At 34.4% G+C, this 10,071-nt stretch overlaps 1 protein-coding gene across 1 annotated transcript in view; it reads right to left on the bottom strand.

The window, feature by feature from the left end:
• The window catches only part of LOC107675654 (regulating synaptic membrane exocytosis protein 2-like), a 99,811-nt gene that overhangs the window by 88,003 nt on the left and 1,737 nt on the right, over nucleotides 1-10,071 (bottom strand). The window lies entirely within an intron of this gene.

Here is a 10,071-nt window from a genome sequence, read left to right on the forward strand (position 1 = left end):
AAATTACCCCATGATTTACTCACCCTCAAGCCATCCTAGGTGTATATGACTTTCGTCTTTCAGACGAATACAATCAGGGTTATTTTAAAAAATGTCCTGGCCCTTGCAAGCTTTATAATGGCAGTGAATGGGTGTTGAGATTTTGAAGCCCAAAAAAGTGCATCCATCCAGCACTTTGCCTCACATGGCTCCAGGGGGGTGAATAAAGGCCTAAGAAAAATCCATATTTAAACCTTTATAAACAGTAATCTCTAGCTTCCGCTAACCGTCGCTCATGCATTCACAAGAGAGTGGCGTTTCAGTGGATGATGTAGGACGGAGGAGAGAGCAAAACACTGGTCACTGATTAAAAGTACAAAATGAGGATTTGTAAAGGAAAATGTCGGAGGATTTCGATATAAGCCAAGAGGAGACTGGTTTTCCTTTGCTGTTAACAAAACTTGGTTCTCGCGAGACTAGCATATTCTATGCTAGTATATGTCCTACGCCATCCGCTAGAATGCCACTCTTTTCTGAATGTGCTTACAAATGTTAAGCTAGAAGCTAGATATTACAGTTTATAAAATTTTAAATATGGATATGTTTCTTACACAAACGCATTGATTCACTCTAGGAGGCCTTTATTAACCCCCAGAGCCATGTGGAGGACTTTTTATGATGGATGGATGCACTTTTTTGGACTTCTATTAGACTCAACAGCCATTCACTGCCATTATAAAGCTCGGAAGAGCCAGGTATTGTGTGTAATATGCTATAATATTAATCTTTAATCTTAAAACCTTCTGTGTAGAATACCACTAATGTTAATTAGCAAACCACACCTGACCTAAATATACTGTACAATTAACACATCGCTGAGAACTCAAATTTACCAACATCGTTATAACTTGAGATCCACAGATCTCCACACCCACAATGCTCAGCAAACAGTAGCACACTTCCATACTGTTCTCAACAGTTCTGCAGCATACAGTATGCACACCGTACGCAATATTATGCGTACTTATACATAAGATTATTATTATATTAATATCTCTTTGGGTTTGAGACTGTAGTCTTTGCAACTTTAGGGATCTTATCTATTCACGAACAGCTTGTAACACTCCAAAGAGAAAGGAAAACTTGAAATCATGTGTGTGTGTGTGTGTACGACATTATGTGCACCGATATATTAGTGTTTACTTCAGCTTGTGATAAACTTTGATTCATCATGTGACTTTCTCATTACCAGCTGTATTTTTATAGTGGTTGTCAGTATATTATAAAGGTACAACCTTCTAAAAAAGATTTTAGTAGGTTGGAAAATTAACTTTATATCAGTTAATTAAATATACATTCTTTTCATGTAAATTTAAATTCAATTCGTAAAACCTAAAATGTTGCTATACCATATTTTTTTACGGCAAAGTTCCGGCAACCACAGCTGACATTTTTTCACCATAAATTTCAATGATTTTTTTTTATTCATTTGTTTTATTATTATTATTTGTCCAGACTTACATAAGTTAAAGATATTTTACAGATAACTGGATTAAAAAAAAATAAATTAGACTATATCTGGATCTACATCTAATGTAGAATAGTAACATTTTAATTCTTTAATGTTGCATTTTTAATATAGTATATTTAATAGTAAACCATGTACAAGGCTATACTATAATCACATGCAACTGAAAAAAATGCAATTACTGTACTGTTGTTGTATACACTAGTCTGAGTGAAAAGTAGTATACAGTACTTATATAGCAACATTTTTAAGGCTGAGCCAATGAGCATAGGTTACTATAAGTGTTAATCCTGTTACACAACGTCTTCACACAGCGGACCTGGCATAAGTCTCAACTTGAAATTGAGGTCTCATAAAAGCTCATTGACAGAGATGTGTTTACAGCATACCAGGGGAAAAAATTAAATTCCCGGACTGTCATATGGAAATAGTTTATGGTCAAAGAGCAGTCCAGTCCTGTGTGGTGTGCAGTGGAAACCCCTGTGTACAGTAGGTTTGTCCAGCTAAACACTGTGTCTCTCTGAACACGTAAGAGATTACAAACTGTGATCAGCCAATCAGCACCAGCGCTTCTAAATGCCCGACACTGAGTCCTAATGCAGCTCAGACGCAGAGATCAAGTGCACTTACACCACTGTAGCACTACTCCAGCTGCTTCTTCAATATGCAATATTTATTTGTGTACAGTATGTGCGCTCTGCATGCAGGGAATACCTGCATGATGCAGTATGTACAGTACAGTTTTTCAAACTAGTATGCAGTACACAGCAAATACCGCCCAGTATGCAGTAAAGCAGCACACGAGTGTTGCATTTAGGGCCTTTGCACATCTTCTGTCCTCATTAGATCAGCAGTGTTCAGCTCATTCAGATATTATGGAGATATTGAGAGTGTGATCCAGATATTCTGAGCATCGTGAGGAGGGGAATTTTAGCATGACTTTTAATATAAAGCCAGTTTGGATGCAGAATGGTTCTCCAAAATGCCCAGTTATTCAGGTTACACTTTTATATTATTTCGATAGTCCACTTTAGACTTTCTACTAACTACATGTCAACTAACTCTTGTTAGAGTACTGGTAGACTGTTAGGGTTAGTAGAATAAGTACTTGCACAGTTACTTATAGTCAGCTGAATGTCTGTTGTCTATCAAAATAAACAGATATCAAGCAGACAGTCTTCTAATACTCTAATGACTGCTAGTTGACATGTTTCAAAGATACTTGTAGTTAGTCGAATATCTAAAGTGGATTATCAAAATAAAGTGTTACCATTATTAACCCTGTGTGGCATGCAATATGATATCAATGAGGAAAAAGATATTTGTGATGTTTTTTCTTGCTTAAAATCGGACACTGTTACAGTATCAATAAACATTTTCATAATTTTAAAATTGATGTATTTATTAAACGTTTGTTGCCTCAAGGCAACATTGTAACACAATGGACAAATTTAAACATTTTACATTTTCATGCAGAAAAAAGAAATATATTATTAAAAAAAAATAATAATAATATATATATATATAGGGTGATAACAGGTATATATCAGGGTGATGCCAACTTCAGGTGTTACCATGTTGTGTTATAATGTTTGAATGGAGTGTGAATAGAATATGCCTTGTGGCTTTACTCTGATGTTTGTCAAGTGACGGACCATTTAAAGCAAAAGTAGCCGACTGTACAGTAGATGAAACTGCAAATCACAGCACAACTGAATATAACAATATAAAAACACAGCCTTTATTATTCATACATTTATTACATAATATAAAAAATAATAAACTCACAAATTTCCATTAAATATGTTAAGCAAATTCATGAAGTAGCTAAGTGTATCTGACCAGGCAGCCAATCACAGAGCAGCTGAATGACTGAACAATCAATGACATCACTGCACAAGAGGCACAACGTTCCCTAATTCTTAAACGCTGCACTCACTCGGTGTGCTGTCTAGAGGAATACCCAAAGGCCTATCTCTCTTAAATCTGTCTTTGTGTGTTACGTCACTTTAAGACGCAATTAAGAAGACATGCAGTCCATTCAAACTTCAGCTCAGATGTGCAAAGAAGCCAATCCAGACTCTGAATTTAAAGCTGAACGCACATAGATACAGCAATGTGTTTTTATGCAGACAAGTTTATTTGTCATTTAACAGACGGGTTTTTCCAAAGCAAATTACGGTGTGCTAATTGCCGGGACTGTCCCGCTGGAGCATGCAGGGGTTAAGTGTCTGACCCAATGGCACAGCGGTGACAGGCGTTTCGCAGTAATTCATTTCAAAAGTGACTCTTCCTGACGCTAGGGGTGTGCGATACTGACAAAAAATAATATCTCGATATTTTCCTGGATTTTATCGATAACGATAATTAGACGATATTTTGCTGAGTGTGTTATTGTGCTGGTATCTTAAGGACTACCGTGGACAGCTGACTCCTAAAGTTTTTTATATTCTTCATATTCTGTGTGGTGGTCCGTTCACTCTGATAGAAATGAATCTTTTCCAATAAGTTTCAACTGATTTTTATCTTTTATGGGCATTTTTACCTATATAAAGCCATTTTTTCTAAAAGTGTGCATTATCTTTTGAGTCCAATTCTTACATTTAATCAGTGAATTAGAATATTAAGACATTTGGGCTGTTACCAAGCAAATGAAATCAGTATCAATAAAATTCTTTGCAACTCAGAGGAAACACAGAAGCTGCATCTGAAGTGGCATTTAGATACATTTACACACTACTGTTTAGTGCAGAACATGCATGCATTTAACCTGCAATTACAAATGCATAAACAATGTTTTGATATATTAAACAAAATGTTGAATACTGATATTTGAAATTATTTAAATAAAGATACTTTGAATGTGAAATTAAAACCGCCAGTAGGTGGCAGCAAGTCACTGTTAATAAGTGAGTCATTGCGATTGAACCGAATCATTTAAACGGTTGATTCATTCAGATGTTGCTCAGAGACGCAAAACAGTGCTGTGGCTGTGTTTGGAATTATTTTTGTTGTCGAAATAGCGCAAAAACAGGCAATATGGTGTCTATAACATAAGTCTCTTAATTAACTTCTTGTTTTTTGAACTGTTGTAAAAAATCAATATTACGTTTGTAATCATTTGGAGAAAAAAACAGCACTCTTTGTGCGATATTGATTAACTATATGAGATTATATAAATATATACATTTTCTGTCCCCCATATCTTGAATTTTGTGATCATTCTAAATGTATTTTAATTGAATCATGCAGTGACAGAACGCACTCTAGGTGCGCACGCGCACTAGTCTAGACTTCACGTAATGTGTGCGTGCACTCTGTAGGGGTGCTTTGAATGGTTTTTGCAAAATACTCGATAATGTCAAATTGCACATCGTTAAAACAAAAATTACGATATTATTGCAGACGATATATATCGCACACCCCTACCTGACGCCAAGCAACAGTTACATTACCAGACCAGAGCCTGAACCAAACCACAGCAGTTATCTGACATAACAGGCTCAATCCCAGCACAGATGAAGAAGTGTGCATCACATTTTGTTGTGTGAAGTTTGCATAGTAGTTTGCATCGTGCTCTGCGAATTCTACTGAACCGTGAGCAGCAAATACTTGCAGACATATACAGTATGTGCCATAATGCTAGATGCTTACACTGAAAAGAAATTGGTGTAGGATTTACTGTGAAACAGTCATCACTCAGAAATTGCTAGTAGACTCTAAATAAACTGTAAAAATATAGCACAATGGTCTGTATACATTTAAAGGAATTTTCTGTATTTTTTTTTTTTTTACCTGTATTTTGAAATTTACACCGCATCAATTGCATTGCGGAAATGTCCGTAAAATTAATTGATAATATCCCAGTAATGAGCTGCCAGTACTTTTTTTTTATTTTACAGTTTTTTTTCTTACAGTGTAAGTTTCACGAATAGCTACAAAGAAACTGCAAATAATGCAGTTGAACTTCGAAAAATTATGAATTAAATTAATTGTAATTGTAATAAATTAAACTTTAAAAAATCTATTTTTTTTTTACATTGTAGTAAACTAGAAGTGAGTAGTCTCATCAAATAAATTACTTGTTTTTAATTGCTTTATTTTTTTTAATTATTAACTCATATTCTTTCTGCTTACATTGTAGTAAACTAGAAGTGAGTAGTCTCATAAAATAAATTACTTGTTTTTAATTGCTTTATTTTTTTTAATTATTAACTCATATTCTTTCTGCATTTTTTATTACCCTTGTGAAAACAAGTTCACTTTAGCACACCTTTTAAAAAATCACTTATTAGAGAAATATTATACTTTAAAAGAATATCCTGAAGTGTGAACTCAATGTAATGTTTTCAGACACTTAACTGCATGTTAACCGTAATTAAATGAAGATTTATTATAGTTTACATTTATGTTACATGATGAGTGATTTATTTATTTATTTCATTTTTTTGACAGACTTAGGATATTTCTATGTAATTTCAAAAGCTGGCAAGTCGGGATGGTCAAACAAGCAAAGTTTTGAAAGAGCCGCTTGTTCATACTCAAGGCAACCTATGAATAGCTTATAGCTGACTCTGCACAATAAACTGGAATATGAGAAAGAATCTCTAAAATAACATCTGTTGTCAGCAAGGGATGAGAGTTTTTCCAGCATCAGAGGTTTATCAGACCACAACACTGTTTCGTTCTCTATCTGAGCACAAACCCAGCAGACACGTCTTAAAGCAGAGTGTGTGTGAGACTTCAGCACTACTATTATGAAAACAGACAAACAGAGACGAAGATACAAACTCTAACATATTGCAGTGGGTCTGCACTTACTTGATTAATACTTAACCGGCACTTGACTGACTTAGCAAAAACTCTCAAATCTTCGTAAGAAGCCTCTTTTTTCCATAGATCATCACTCTGAGCACTCAGGAGTGAGTGAGTGCACAAGATATGGACGTAGTATATCTTCTAGAAAGCACCATGGTGCCTCCTCAGATGACCATTTGTGCACTGCTTTTTTAGCACGCTCTGCCAAAATACATTTCAGCATCAGCCACTGATATTAGGGATGTGCAAAACTACATTCAAAATGGCAGGGGTCTCAAGACAAGTTTTTAAAAGTTTAACTGTTGTAACTTTAATTTCCTATATTTACACATGCACTGGCTAAAGATGTTAATCTGAATGTATACAATATTTTTTTGTCTAAAACGAGTTCACATTTAAAGTGAAAGTTCACCGGTAGCCATTGACTTCCATATTATTGCTTCCATACTATGGAAGTCAATGGCTACCAGCAACTGTTTGTTTACCAACATTCTTCAAAATGTCTTTTTTCGTGCTCAACCAGAAGAAAGAAACTCATACAGGTATGAGACAACATGCGGGTGAGTAAATGATGACAGAATTTTCATTTTTGAGTGAACTATCCCTTTAAGATGGGTGTCTCAATGTGTTTTAAATCCAAATGCTATAAATTCAAGCTTGATTTGAACTTGAAGTAAGATCAACTTTGGAAACTAGACTAGAAAGCTCTTCTAAAATATGTTTCTTGGATGTTAAGAACGTATGAAACTTAATTGCACATTTGTGCACTGCAGGTGAACTGCACAGACTACTAATTAATAGCACAGAGATCAGATTAAGACACAGTATCCAACCCAGATCAGAGAGATTGACATCTGACCAACTGACTGTGAGATCTCCAGTGGCACAGGCCTTACAAAACTGTGTCAGTCAAACAAGATCATGTCAGGTGCTGATACAGTCGTAGACAGAGATTAAGTTCATTTAAAGGAACTTTAAATACAGTCTCTCCCACGGAATAAAACATAATGTTTTCACAACATCAATGATTTCTCATGCATTTTATTGAGAGATGTGTGCTGTTACATTTTTTACATCACTGTTACATGATTATATATATATATATATATATATATATATATATATATAAAAAAAATTAAGATGTCCTTGGTTCAGTGTACTTATACACTGAAGTACTAAGTGACATTAATTAACTACATACTTGCTATATGGTTAGGCTTAGGATGAGGGTTACATTTTAGGTTAGTTGCATGTAATTAGGCATAATTTATTGTTATTACTATAGTAAGTGCATGTAACAAGGACACTGTAAAATAAAGTGTTACCAAAATATCTAACTTAAAGCATAAACAATAGTACTAATGATATTAGCACCATTAAGAGAGAAATCATGGTAACACTTTATTTTACAGTCCTGTTCCACATGTACATACTATGTACTTATTATTGTAATTGCAATTACTGGGCAATAACTAGGTACTAACCCTGAACCTAACCTTTACCCATGTAGTTAAATTATCCAGTACTTTCTTAGATAAGTAGGCCTACACTGTAATTACATGTAAGTGCAAATACTGTAAAATAAACTGAAATCACATACTAATACAACAGCTTGTTGTATTCCTCACTTGATAAAGGTGTCTGCTAATAAATGAATGTAAATAATATAGCAGTTACTCATGTGGACTATTTGGAAAATCTCACTTAAGTTTGAAATGTGTCCAAAATGCACAAAAAGCTTTCAAAAACGTACTGTTTTCACATCATGCACCTGCTCAGAAGTTACTTTGCTGTGTTTGAGTCTGGCAGTAAACGCATTGATTTTTAAACTATCAATGTCCTGTTATACTTTCAACACAAGAACAGTGTGAACAGATCGTTTGGGGTGGAAGTGAAAATCTCAAACATATGCACACATACTGTTCAAAAGTTTGGGTTGGCAAGATTTTGTAATGATTAAAAAAAAGTCTCTTATGCTCACCATTTGATCAAAAATACAGTAAAACAGTAATATTGTGAAATATTATTACAGCTTCAAACAACTGTTTTCCATTTGAATTTATGTTAAAATGTAATTTCTTCTTGTGATCAAAGCTGAATTTTCAGCATCATTACTCCAGTCTTCAGTGTCACATGATCCTTCAGAAATCAGTATAATATGCAGATTTGCTGCTCAATAAATATTTCTGATTATTATCAATGTTAAAAACACGTTGTGCTGCTTAATATTTGTGTGGAAACCATTATACACTTTTTCAGGATCCTTTGGTGAATTAAGTTCAAAAGAACTGCATTTATTTAAAATAAAAACCTTTTGTAACTTTATAAATGTATTTACTGTCACTTTTATACAATGTAATGCATCCTTGCTGAATAGAATTTCTAAAAAAAACAGTGGCACAGTACTGTCACAATGAACAAATAACTAAACTGAATTTCAAGTTACGATTTCAGCAATAACCCAGACATGCTGGCATAATGCAGAATGTTGAGCAATCAGTGATATGGCTTATCAGAAACATGAACTTTGAATAACCAGTCTGATCTGCCAAAACAAAAGCATGATAAACACAGTTTTGAGACATCAAATCACATCAGTATCCCAACAGTACACTTTAGAAGTGTGACAGTCAAGACTGCAGCATGCACATCCACTGAATATCAAGTCATAATACAGGAAAAGTTTCGGTTTGTTAGTTCATAAGAGAATAGTCTCAGTTCTCTATCAACAAACAGGCACGTGGCAGAAGTGTAGCGCAGCTGAAGCTCACGCTGTTTGGCAGTGATGCTGGTCAGGTGGCCTACAAACAGACTGGCACAGCACTGGAGGTTCACTGGGTTCAATCCAGCCTCGGAACGTAGAGCCAACTGGGCCACTCCAGCAAATAATATGCCTGCTCGCTCTAAACACAGAGCCCACTGCATCTGAGAGCAAATATTAATGGCAAGAAGCAGAATCAGAGCACAAGACTGCTAGATAAACAGATGCTAAATTATGCGATAGTTGAAATAAATATTTAAAAATCTTTCCAGTGCCTTGAGCAATAAAACCATCAATTCTCAGCATTCAGTTTGTCTCTAGTATATAAAAAAGCTAAATCTAGTGTGTAGCACTGATTATATATAGAAACACCAGATGACTGTAACACAGAGGACTCCAGGTTATGAGTAGTTCATGATCATGTGACTCTTTGAACAAACGCTCAGATGTTCTTGATTCCTTTGAAGCACAAGATGATCTTTTGAATCTTTCTCAAATCATGCTGGAAAACAGGATTAGCAGGTTTCATACAAACTTGCGGAGCTCATGCAGATCAAATGCTGCATTAAAACAAAACAGGGATATTTTCCAATTCATGCTTATTTTTTCACGCTGTTAATATAATATGTACTGGAATTTGTATTAAGCTACAAAAACAATAGCATTTTGACTCAACAAGTGCAAATAAATTTGACTTTTTGACCAATATAGTCAAAAATACAATTACTTACATTTGATTAGTAACCTAGAAATAATACAGAATCTTCTGTTTCATGCCATAAAAAAAAATCTGATATATATAAACCTAACCCTAACCCATGTAGTTACCTTATATTATCCAGTACTTTCTTAGTTAAGTACAGGTAAGTGAACGTACTGTAAAATAAAGTGCAACCATAATTTCTATTAAACTACTATATATATATATATATATATATATATATATATATAAACATATAAAATACACAATATATATATATATATA

Source organism: Sinocyclocheilus anshuiensis, unplaced genomic scaffold (genome assembly GCF_001515605.1).
Source record: "Sinocyclocheilus anshuiensis isolate Anshui unplaced genomic scaffold, SAMN03320099.WGS_v1.1 scaffold1976, whole genome shotgun sequence".
Classification (NCBI taxonomy): domain Eukaryota; kingdom Metazoa; phylum Chordata; class Actinopteri; order Cypriniformes; family Cyprinidae; genus Sinocyclocheilus; species Sinocyclocheilus anshuiensis.